At 43.5% G+C, this 12,764-nt stretch overlaps 1 protein-coding gene across 1 annotated transcript in view; it reads left to right on the plus strand.

Moving 5' to 3' along the window:
* npas1 (neuronal PAS domain protein 1) overlaps positions 1-12,764 on the plus strand; it is a 69,701-nt gene that overhangs the window by 20,707 nt on the left and 36,230 nt on the right. Inside the window, exon 4 of the mRNA XM_037775183.1 lies at positions 5,876-6,063. The gene's annotated coding sequence lies outside the window, so the exon portion shown is untranslated. The remainder of the gene's footprint in view (positions 1-5,875; positions 6,064-12,764) is intronic.

Here is a 12,764-nt window from a genome sequence, read left to right on the forward strand (position 1 = left end):
CAACTGAAACCTCTCCCGTGGCGGCCGGCTCCATGAAGAGGACCCGCTCCATATGTAGATTTAAATGGCTCATTCTAAAGCAACGAAAACACAACGACTCTTATTTTCATGTGGTTATACACTAAAGAAAACATACTTATTAATATTATATTACATTTCTGCCAATAGATCCCCCTAAATGTTACACACTGTTCCTTTAAGTACCACTTAGTTACTTGTCCTTAAATTCTGTTTATCCATTTATAGTTACTTTGCAGGTTAAGATATTAAATACAAAACAAGTGATACTCTTCTATAAAGATTAAACTAACCAACAATACAGTAGTTTAAATTAGCTTTACCTCGTCCAGCTGCAATTAATTAATAATAATAAAGGGCTATTCTGCAGAATGAGTACTTTTACTTATAAGTATATTTTGATCCTACTTCTTATATGCTTCATTAGATTTTAAATGGTGGCCTTGGGATTGAGTATTTTCCATATTGAAGGACAGTATCTGTGTATTTCTTCCACCACTGGCCTCTTTGAACTGTGTTTCTGAAAAAGGCAGTTTTCTGTCACAACATCGAACTGACCACAGCCGATAGCATGTGTAGACAGGCGGAGAAACAAGGCCAGACGTGGGTGTGACTGTCTCGCTGACTGCAACAGTCGTCACACGCTATTCCACATGCTTGTGCAGACAAACACACACACACACACACTGACGAAGGATTTTTACTCTTATTTACCCACTCGATTCAATTACATTTCTCATCCATCCGGCCGGGTTAATTCTCCAGCCCGAGGTTGTAGTTTTTGTTACTTCCAGGAGCACCCTGATTCGTGAAGGGAACACCTGTAATACTGCTCCGCGAGGCAAGCCTCCGGTACTAAACTAAAGCCTGTGAGGGCTCAAACACACACACTGACACACACACACACACACACAGAGTCAGATATTCCCTGCAAGTCTCCTTCAAGGACGCCTGGGGAAGACTTGGAGGACAAAATCACACACTCCCTCTCCCAGTGTCTCAGACGCGCTGCACTTCTAATGCAGACAGAAAGCCTCCTCCAAAGAGACTAGGCACACACAAACTCTCTCTCTGCCGCGCAGACACACACTCGCGCTCACACACACTTAAACACACAAATACCCTGAAAGGCCCTTCCACCTTCCCATCCATGTGAGGAAAAGCAGGACATTTTCTGTCTGTGTTGTTTCTCTTATTGTTGCTCTCTCCTGCTCTCAGCTGTTTCAAGAGTGTGTGTGTCTATGTGTGTGTGTGTGTGTGTGTGAAGTGGAGGGGGCTCACTGGGACTCTTTGACGACCTCATTCACTCCCTTCTTCTCCCCCTCGGCCGCACCATAGCCGACATGCCCAACAATGAGGCGGGAGGGTGGGAGTCGGACAAAAAAAAACATTGAATGCGTCTTCATTTGCCTGAACTTTTCACACGTCTTTTTCCTTTTGTTGCCCGCCGCCCGTTCGCTACAGTGCAGCGAGCCGCTCGGCCAGTTTCCGCTGGCAAGACAGCCAACCCAAAGCAGCACTTTTCCTCCCCCCTCTCCCTCATTCTCTGTCACCCCTCTCCCCTCCTTTCCACAATGTTAAGCCCATTTTTAGCTTGACATAATCTGAAATGGTACTTAAGTGAATTTATGTCTACCTCAGTGCATTAACTTCTGCTATTTCCTCCTTTATGTTGCTGTTTTTTTTTGTAGTGGGTGCAGCGACTGGGAGGGAGGGAGCGAGAGGGAGGGAGAGATTTGAAACTCAGACCACGGAGTAGACAGCCTATCAGTATTCAGCAGAGAAAGTGAGTGATGGAGGGAGAGAGAGAGAGACGGAGAGAGAGAGAAAAAGGAGGAGGGGGTGATGTATCAATATTCTGAGTAGTGTTTGAGGGCAAGGGGAACGAACAGAGGAGAGGGGGGGAGGAGGAGGAGGGAGGTAGATTGGTGGGAGAGAGAGTACTTGAGTGAGTCTCTGAGTGTGATTATTTGTTCACGTATACGCCTGTGTGTGTGTGTGTGTGTGTGTGTGTGTGTGTGTGTGTGTGTGTGCATCTGCGATCTTATGTGTATGTGGTTGTGGGTGTGAGCACATGTTGACTATAGATCCTACATACAGTCAGTGGAGGAATGTAAATATCGCTGTACTTGCGTATTTCCATTCTATGCTACTTTTTTTTTTGTCACTTTAGTCTTTATTGCTTTTTTGCATACACAAATAAAACACACATATAGAAACGAAACTTGCAACAGTGTAGTGAGGGGTTCAGTTTACAATTGATGATGCAGTATTCAGGGTTATTTTCTTCTTAAAACATTTTCCAATTACTTACAGTTTTTACAGTACAATTATACAGTGCTTATGTCTTTATGTCTATACCTAATCCATTTTTCCCATTTTCTGTTAAACTCATCTTCTTTCACTCTTAGAGAATAAGTCATTTTCTCCATCACAAATATTCCCTGTACTATTTCTAACCATTGACTAAGTCTGGGGGTGTCCGCTACAAGCCATTTTCTTGTAATGGCCTTTCTGCCAGCTGTGAGTAGGATTTTAACCAGGTACTGATCTTCCTTCAGCACCATTGAAGTTATATTACCCAGGTACAAAATGGAACATTTCTTAATGATTATATATCCTAATACCTCCTTTAATACTGAGTTCACTCTGTCCCAAAATGGTTCTATTTTTGGGCAACTCCAGAAGATATGTGCATGATTTGCATCTGTATGGCCACATTGTCTCCAGCATGTTTGTTGTCTTAGAATTTGCTTGCTTTTTATGTTAGGCGTAATGAAGAAACCATGCTATGCTACTTTATAGACTATTTCAGAGCGGGAAGGCAGCAAATAGTGAGGCTATTAGCAGAACCTATATGTTAAATATGTTCGACAGTTAATTCGCTGCTCCTACCTCCATCACTAAGAGAGGCCAACATTTTTTTAATTCTCAACTAAGGGAAGATTTTGCCTTCGACAGACTCGTCTCATTATCAAATGTCTTCCTTCAAATGCTATCCAAAGTTTTGCCTCGTATGATTAAAGAGGACCAATTAGGCTTCATTAAAGGCCTCAGCTCGTGTATTAATATCAGAAGATGACTAAATGTTTGATGTGATATGTTCGCAACAAGCAGAGGGAGGTTTTGTGGTCTCTTGAGATGTGCGGAAAGCCTTCGACTATATCAAATGTGTATCTGGGCCCGGTTTCCCAAAAGCTTCTTAAGATGAAGATCTTAAAGGTGCAGTGTGTAGGATCTGGCGACGTCTAGTGGTGAGGTTGCAGATTGCAACCAACTGAAACTTCTCCCGTGTGGCAAGCGTGTAGGAGAACTACGGTGGCCGACACGAAAACATGAAAATGCGAATGGCCCTATCTCCGTGACTCCGTGAAGAGGACCCGCTCACTCTGTTTTTCTGTCCAGTGTTACTCACCATAACGCATCGTGTATATCCCTGAGCTCTGACAAAGGTGTTGAATGTATTTCCCTCCCCACAAAACACAAAGATGATATTTCTAAAGTATTTTTTACATCCACATTTAGCTTGCAGTCTTCATCCTCTCTGCCTTATTGTTGGCGCATTGCTGCATATCTTGACCATAGACTGTATATGAAAAGTGGATGTGGTCACCATGACGTCACCCATTGGTTTGTGGACTGTCGTTTCGAAGCTTCGAGTTTGGCATGTTGGCTGTCGCTATTTAGATTTTTGGCTGTCACCATCTTGGATTTTTGCAACCAGAAGTGACACGAGAGGGTGGAGCTAAGTATAACCGAATGCTGAATAAGGCATTTTTAAGCGACTAAAATATTAATATTAACTTTCATGAACTGAAAACACACTGTGAAAGGGTTTAAGTTCGAAGATGAAAACACAGACAACTCCCAGACCAGACAACACAGTGGAAGCGACCTGTCAATCACAAGGTAGCCACGCCCTAAAGCATACCCTGCTTTATGGTCTATTTGACTCTAAATCGGACCATAATTTACTAAATGAACATCATGCTGTATTGAAGAAGACTTGAAACTAGCGATTGAGACCATAAACTCATGTTTACAATGTTTACTGAGGTAATAAATCAAGAGAGAAGTAGGGTCATTTTGTCATAGACTTCCATACAATCAGACTTCCTTTTGCAGCCAGAGGAGTCGCCCCCTGCTGGCGGTTTAAGGCACTTCTGCATTGGCTTCACTTCTACCTGCCCACTCATAGAAAAAAAGCTTAATCTTGCTACTAGAGGTCAAAAGCTCCACAGGGGACATTTAAGGTGCTTTTGGGAAAAGGGGCCCTGTTTTTACCTTGGAGCAATTTGGTTTAAACGGTCAATTTATACAGTGGTTAAAGGCCAACCAGTGGTGTTGGTTATGGATCAAATGGTCCAGAATCATTGAGGTTCTGAGTGGCATCAGAAAAGGGAGCCCACGGTCTACACTGCTGTTTGCACCGGCAATCAAGCCGTTAACTGAGGTGATAATTGTATCCTTTTTTTTTGCCTCAGAAGTAAAGGCAGAAGTAGTGTGACATCATTATAGATTATGGATGGATGGATCAATAAATCGTATGACTGTGACACGAGAGACCGCCAGTCACATCCCGTTCCCTACTGGCAGCTATTGCTTTTTTTCCTTCAATTTCTCTTTAACCTTTCTTAGCTGTTGTGCCTAAATCTAACCAAACCTTAGCAATAGTGGTGGCAGCATTGGTTGATTTGAATGGGAGAACTGTAATTTCCACGTTTTGATGGATGAATGAACTGAGCCTTGAACAGATCAGAAAACGGTTGATATGAATTATGTCTGTAACAGTTTTGTAAGGCTGACTGTCAAACGGTATCAGACTTCTGATAGGGCCGTCAGATACGGGTCGTTTTGGAGGACAAAGACAAATGTTGGGTTTCTCATTTCGTTTGGAGGACTTGTATGTTTAAAACTTGTTTTTTGGTTAAAGGTAAGTCTCCGGGAATTAATGTAAGTCAATGCGACGCCCTCCTAAGTGACAAAAACAAGTTTCAGTGTGTGTGTGTGTACGTGTGTTTGCACGGGACCGGAGTCACAGTTTACAATACGAGTGGATGTGATGGAATCTCCCACTTGTTTCAGTCATCCCTTCTCTCTCTCTCTTTCTCTCTCTCTCCCTCTCTCTTTTACTCTGGCTGCTAATCAGCATTTGAAAGGCAGCTTTGACAGTGAGAAAGAAAGTGAGGGGGGCACAGGGAGGTGGGGGTAAACGAAAGCATGAGACACAGCGAGTTAGGGAGCGAGAGCCAGAGAGAGACTGAGGCGAGGGGCTGTACAAGCATGCCTTTTATATTTACTAGTGACTGAGAGAGAGAGGGAGAGAGGGAGCAGCTGAAGGCAGAGACAACTGGTGTGCACGGCTTTCCCAAGAGGAAATGAAAAGAAAGAAGCTCAGCGAGGAGAGTGAATGAGTGAGCGGGAGAGGAAAGGAAGGGTGGGAGGGAGGGAGCATGCCGGCTGGAGAGAGAGAGAGACGTAGTGAGGAGGGAGAGAGAGCGAGAAAGAGATTCTCACACTGGCTGTGTCCTAATCCGAGTCCATCTCCAAGAAGCAGCGGAGCAGAGTGTTGGTGAAGTGAGTCTGAGAGCCAGGGAGAGCTACATCAGCTAGCTCCATTCACACTCAAACACACACTCTCTCTCTCTCTCTCCATCTCTTTCTCGCTCTCTCTCTCTCACTCACTCACACACACACACACACACACACACACACACACACACACACTCTTTTGCAACGGGAGTCCACGATGTGTCCGGCTGCACGGCCACGGCTTTTGTGAAAGTGAGGGGATTGACGCTGCCCCCGTCCCAGCCCCCTTGGCTCACACACACAGTGTTTGTTTGCTGTGTTTAAGCTTGAGGTGCCGGCGGAGGTGGTGTGGTGGGGGGGCCACCGCCAGGGCAGAGCAGGGGCTCCGGGAGAGGAGGAGGAGGAGAAGAAGGAAAAGAAGAGGAGGAAGAAGAGGAGGAGGAGGAGGAGGAGGAGGGAGACAAAGTGGATCAGATCAACAGCAGCAGACTGAACGCTGGAAATGCCCGTCAGGTGAGTAGATAATGGATCTAACAACTTGCGGTCACACGCACATGCATGAGTGGACACACACTTTCTCACTCTCGTGCTTTGATTTTCTCACACACACACACACACACACACGTTGGACACACACACACACACATGGACGCACAGTTATAAAGTTGTCATCAGATTTTTTGCTGTTAGTTTTAAAATGATGTGTCAATCTATTGTCATATAATGATAAAGATGAAATCATGTGAAAGACAGTTTTATTGTAACTTTCAATTTCAATTTACACCTGAAGAAGTTATTTCCTCTTTATCTGAGATAAAATATCAGCATGTATGCAGCGGTGATAACTTTTTGCTGAGTCTAATTAAGGACGGAACAGAAATATTATGCAATTATCACATGTATCTGACTAAATTGGGACATTAGCAATTAGTAGAAAGTAAATAAATTAGAAAATTAGAATAAAATTAGGAGGAGTTTTGTTTTAAAATTGACCTTTTCCTGGGGTCTCTCTTTTACTGTGCGACAGCATGTTTGAATATACGTTTGATTACAGAAAATACTAAGATAAATGCGCATATTTTAACATAAAAGTATGTATTTATAATATATCATAAATGAATATTGATGTTTCATTTGATCAGATAATTAGACAAAATGTGTGCTCTTCCTTGAAAGCACCACTACTGCGTTTACACAAGTTCTCGTTAAAACATTTTCACTGCAAATATTCCAATCTTTGCTTTTCAGATAAGTAATTATGTGTGTTTATTTTCTGTGCCGAATGGCCGCAATAATAGCGGCCCAACACTTTCTGATAAATTGTGTGTGTGTGCATGTATGTGTGTTGGAGTTTGAGATATACAGAGGCAGAGAGTGAGCGTGTGCGTGTCCACCTGCAGAGGCAGAATTGGTCACAGTTTACTGGCTTAGTAACATTTCGGTGCCTTCAGGGTGTTTGCAGCAGGTGGTCCGAATTGGCAGAATGACTGTGACAAACGCACAGTGTTCGCTGCTGCTGCTGTAAAGTAAATAACAACATCAAACCGTCACATAGTGATTTCAGCTTGTCAGGGTTTTTTTTCTTCTTCTTCATCTTCTCTTTTCTTAATCTGCAGTTATTGTGGTTGGAGGCTTGTCGCTTGAAGTCAGAATAATTGAACAGTCATGTCACAAAGTGTGTGCATGCATGAGTGTGTGTGAATGTAGAGGTATTTGTTTGATTTCCTGCAAGATTCCCTATTTGCGTGTGTCTGTCCATATGTGAATATTTGTGTTTCACACACCCCGAAATCTGTGCTATAAACTCTGCTGTTTTGTACACCGGCGGCAGCAGCATTTGCACACACACCTGCTCAGATAGCTGGCGATCCAGATAAATTCAAACCAAATAACTACCTGCAGTACAGAGTCATTCAGGTGTCAAAGTGTTTTTAAAGAGGGTTACTTTCTATACTTTAATGTAATCCGGCAGTTCCTAAAAACATTTTTTTTAAATCTTTTTCCAGCTTATTAAAATTGCTCCTTTACTGCCGGCATTGCTTCAACAAAGACAGGATACAGCATACGTACGTAGCAACACTGTCATGAAAACAGACCGTGTCATCACAAGTCCGTGGTACAGTTTATACCCCGGCCCACTGAGCCACTAAGCCTCTCCATCCATTCCAGCTCTCGCGTGTGCAGGACGCTTTAGTCGTGACCCACGTTTAGGCCTTTTTATTAGACCCAGACGCGGGTTTCTTCTTCTTTGGCTTTTGGGTTTATTATGGAGCTGCGGCTCATGCCAGCATGTGTGACAGACCCTGACTTGGATTACTTTGTGAAAGTGAGAATGTCGGCGACAAAGTGTCCCGTTTGAAGATGCCAGAAGTTGAAATGAATTTGTTTTTTTATGAGCAGGCAGCCACTTTTGTTTTGATGTATGTTTCTGATTACGCTGTGAGGTTAAAACATCTGGTTTTCTGTGTTCATTTTGCATGAATAATGATCACATGAGTAGATAAATTAATATCAGTAATATATATAAATGTATCTTGGTTGAAGAAGTCCTTTTCCGTGACTCATTGACAAGTCCTCAGGTAGACAGACGCCTCACCTCGCCCTCCCTTCCTCTTTCTATTCCTCTCTTGATATTTTTGTCTCTCTCTGTTGCTCTCTTCTTACACACACACACACACACTAAGGTGGTCAGTGTCTGGTGTGTTGACAGACAGCCGCTCACACACGTCTCGCTCTCGCCGTGTGTGTGTGTGTGTGTGTGTGTGTGCGTGAGGAGCGTTGACAGACAGTGTGTGGGTCTGTGACAGAGGGTGTCAGCGCAGTGTCAGGGAGATGTGTTTAGTGTCACACTCTGCTGACCTGATCTCCGGTCGGACTGTCCACTCCGGCCCCGCTGTGGCTCCTTACATAACCCCCGCTGTCATTCACACGCCGGCCTGAAGGGATCCACCACCACCAGGCTGCACACACACACACACACAGGCTTACACACGCACATGCAGTTACGATGTATAGGCATCCACACTAAATCGAACGTCAGATCAGGTGCAAATCTTCCTCTTTTCATGTCTTTCTTGTTCGCTGAAAGCAGAAGTTGCATAAATGAACATTATATCTTGGAAATATTTAAACAAAAGCTCCCGAGCAGTGTGTGGGAATATAGCGCGAGGCCGGCGGGTATCCTGGTTTCCCCCAGTGTGCAGCAAGACACCTACACAACTTGTGCAACTCTTATCAAGAGTTTGACTCTCTGCTCTGAACTCTGACATTTGCACCATGCTAATTGATGTGTCGGTATTAGCATGTGGACATCTCTGGTGCTGGCGTGCAGAATGAGAGCGTGCTTTCAAGTCCTTCTATTCAGCGCACACATTGGTGTGTGTGTGTTGTGTGTGTGTGTGAGAGAGCGAGTGACCCTGTGTGCTGTGCTTTGGCCTGTGGTTATTTGGAGGTCAGTGCTGATGTGGTCTCTGCCTGCGGGAGTGGATTTACCATCCTCTGCCTTATAGAGACCCGCATCCACTTGGCCGACTCTTCCACTGTCAGAGGGAGAACTTTCTTTCTACCTTTTTCTGTTTGTTCACCGATAACTTCTACGATTTTGGGAACACTGCTTATGAATATTATCTCATTTACTGTACATACAACCACACATCAGCATCTCTTTTGTGAAAAGTGCTGAAAATAAGAAGCTTTGACGTTCCTGTAAGTCCCGCTTTAGTCACCTTTAGTCTGTTCTTACATGGAGGTCGGGGTGTTTAACCCCAGAATAGATTGCAGCTATTATTTTGACCCAGGATTTTCTCTTTTTTGCAGACATCATAAGGGTCATGGACGCTTGTCTTCATGATGGACTGAACATTTTTACTTTATGCATTTATTTTTGTCGCTATTTAGGTTCTCAAAGTGATCTACTTTTAGATGTTTTGTACTTTTATTTTGTATTTAGACATTTTAGTTTCTCTGGTGAACCAGCTATCACTCTTACAGTTGCTCCTGCTTTTACTAATAGGAGGAAACTATCCCCAGAATGCACTGTGCTCCTTCTGATACAGTGTCACAGCATTTAAAATAGGATATTTTGTACAATCATATAAATTGCATATTAATTTAACATACTTGTCAATTTTATTTGGAGGATTTTGTAGATCGTTTTAAGAAGGCACATTGATGCTGAAAATGGCAGTTTATGGGATAAACTCTGCACCCGTCTTCAGGTTATTATACTTGTTGTGCTTGAGCAATGACATCCAATGTATTTGAGGAAAAATCACCAGAGAGCAATAAGTAGTTTTTCTGGTAAATAGTGTAAACATATGGGATTCTGTACGCCGATACTTGATATTTAATACAGTGCAGGTGAAGTGGAGCGTTTCTTTTGTGTATACTCGGGGCCGAGGTAGATGGTAATTATGACAGGCATGGATTGGATTCTGCGTAGCTCCACGCCCGTGAGGAGTGGACATCAAAGCAGCGCTCACCAAAGCCCTCTGTAATAAAAGAGGAGGAGGAGAAAGATATTGATTACCGAGGGTGAACATTAGCAAATCTCTTTCTCTCTCCTTTTTTTCATCTATGTCTTCATCCGTCCATCATTTCTCTCTCTCTCTCTCTCGTACTGATTTGCCTCCCTCCGCCTCAACTTATGCTCTCTCCCTCCCCCATCCATCCATCCATCCGCCCCTCTCTAATCATTTATTTATCGCTGATCTCTTTATTCTTCCAGTTTAGGGGACGGTCCACACTGTGACTGCGCGACGTCTGTTCGCTCGCACAGGCTGTTATCATCATTCCTTTACACCCTTCCCGAACCCTCCTCTTCCTCCTCATCACCGCGGAGATACCTGGGGGCGGGCGGGGTCACTCTGGTCCAATCTAACGCTGTATTGATTCCATTAGATAATTAATGACCCAGGCAAGGGCCAGAGAGGAGCAAAGAGGGGGTTAGGAGAGATGGGGGGGTAGAAGCGAAGGGGGTGGAGGAGGGAGAGAGGGGGGGACGCCAAGGCCCTTGAGAGTTGGAGAGAACCTTGGGTTGGGAATGATCCAGAGTCGTCAAGGTCAACCGCAGCCGGCGCTCCGATACGGAAACAGAATGCCGAGCGAGTCAGAATATGGAATATAGATAGAGAGCGAGGAGCGGTAGGGGGGTGGGGGGAGATCTTCATGTCCAGCAGCTGTCGATTGATCAGCGGCTGAAAAATTGTACATTAAAAAGTCTTTTGACTTCCAAATCCTGAGGTCCAACCAGGGCCGTAATGCATGATAAGTAGTTTTCAGCCCTCCAACCAGAATACCAAACTTCATCTCCCCGGACGCTCCAGACACTCATTTACAACTACTCAACAACATGAAAGGCCAGATAGAAAACTAGCTGCATCAAATATTCTGTTCATGTTATTTCCAACCATGTTTGCTACATCTTCCATGATATTGAACGCTCTCTGTTTGATAAAATATTATTCACAGGAATATCTTACATCGCCGTTGTATGTGTACTCCACTCTTACCTTCAGATAGAGTAAAGAAGGGCGGGGGGTTGGAAGGAGAGAAGAGAGCTGTCTAAAAACTGTTATCAGTAATATTTTTATTTGAGTAAACACTGAAAAATGACCAGAATGACTGCTATACATGGTTTTGCAGTTGTTGTTTTTCCATGTTGACATGCCAGAACCAAACCAGGGTGCCAATGGGTCAAAATGACACACGTATGATATGTGAGCACTGTTTAAAGGTGCATTGCAAATTGAGACGACATCATTCTATCGTCAATTTATCCAGGTGACTTGAGAAAGCTCTTGCGCGCTACGTGGATCGCAAGTATGAAGTTTGTCTTGACTAGTGAAGCATGTCAAAATTAACAAGAGAGGAAATTATCTAAAATTGCAGCTCGTGTGCAAATTTGGCCCCAGGGATGTTACGATCATGAGTAAAGAAGCACATCCAACGTATTTTTTTCACTTTGTTAAAGGGAAAGGGAAAGAGATACAGTATATGAACAGTTTTCCTAAAATTAAGATTTGTGCCGGTTGAGCAGCTGATGTGATGTGAATATTTATAATCCCATTTGTGCAATTTTATCCTATATATGAAATTTGTATCCCATCTTAAATTTTTTAATTTACTTTTACTCTTGTTAGCACTTTTTTAGTATACTCGTGAGCCAGATGCAACGTAATTTTGTTCTGCTGTGCCCTTGCCGTGTGAATAGTATGATTGACAATAAAGTAGTGCTGTCAAAGTTAACGTGTTAACGCAAATTTGTTTTAACGCCACTAATTTTTTAAAGCATTAATGGAAACTTGGGCGAAATTTTGGCAAGGAAAAGCTGTCATGGCCATTTTCAAAGGGGTCCCTTGACCTCTGACCTCAAGATATGTGAATGAAAATGGGTTCTATGGGTACCCACGAGTCTCCCCTTTACAGACATGCCCACTTTATGATAATCACATGCAGTTTGGGGCAAGTCATAGTCAAGTCAGCACACTGACACACTGACAGCTGTTGTTGCCTGTTGGGCTGCAGTTTGCCGTTTTATGATTTGAGCATATTTTTTATGCTAAATGCAGTACCTGAGGGTTTCTGGACAATATCTGCTATTGTTTTGTGTTGTTATTTCATTTCCGAAAACAAATATATATATACATTTGCATAAAGCAAGCATTTTTGTCCACTCGCATTTTGATAAGAATGTTAAATACTTGACAAATCTCCTTTTAAGGTGCTTTTTGAACAGATAAAAAAAATTGCGATTGATTTGCGATTAATCATGGACAATCATGAGATTAATCGTGATTAAATATTTCAATCGATTGACAGCCCTACAATAAAGATAATCTCGAATCTTGATAATCCCCCTAACTGGACCTTCCCTCTGTTGTAAAGTGTACATTGCATATAAGGCTTCACCTTCACCTTTACATGATCGCAGAGTGCATGTGGTCTCCAGTGGGCTATGAGAGCTCCTCTTGCCTCCACATTGACAGTCTTGGCCATGCTGCCTCTGTATCGGACCCCAGGGGTTGAGGAGATGAGGCATAAAACAACCATATCTCTACCTAGGGGAGCCGGTGGCATGGCAGTGGGGCTATTGTCTGCCTGCGTGCTGTTTGACTTAAATGTGTTCATTTGCCTGATGCCCCCGACTCCCTACGGGGAGGGGCGGCTCTGGGAGAGGAGGGGCGCGCTAACGAACCTCTGACAGCTGGAGGCCC

This window comes from Sebastes umbrosus, chromosome 7 (assembly GCF_015220745.1).
Source record: "Sebastes umbrosus isolate fSebUmb1 chromosome 7, fSebUmb1.pri, whole genome shotgun sequence".
Classification (NCBI taxonomy): Eukaryota; Metazoa; Chordata; class Actinopteri; order Perciformes; family Sebastidae; genus Sebastes; species Sebastes umbrosus.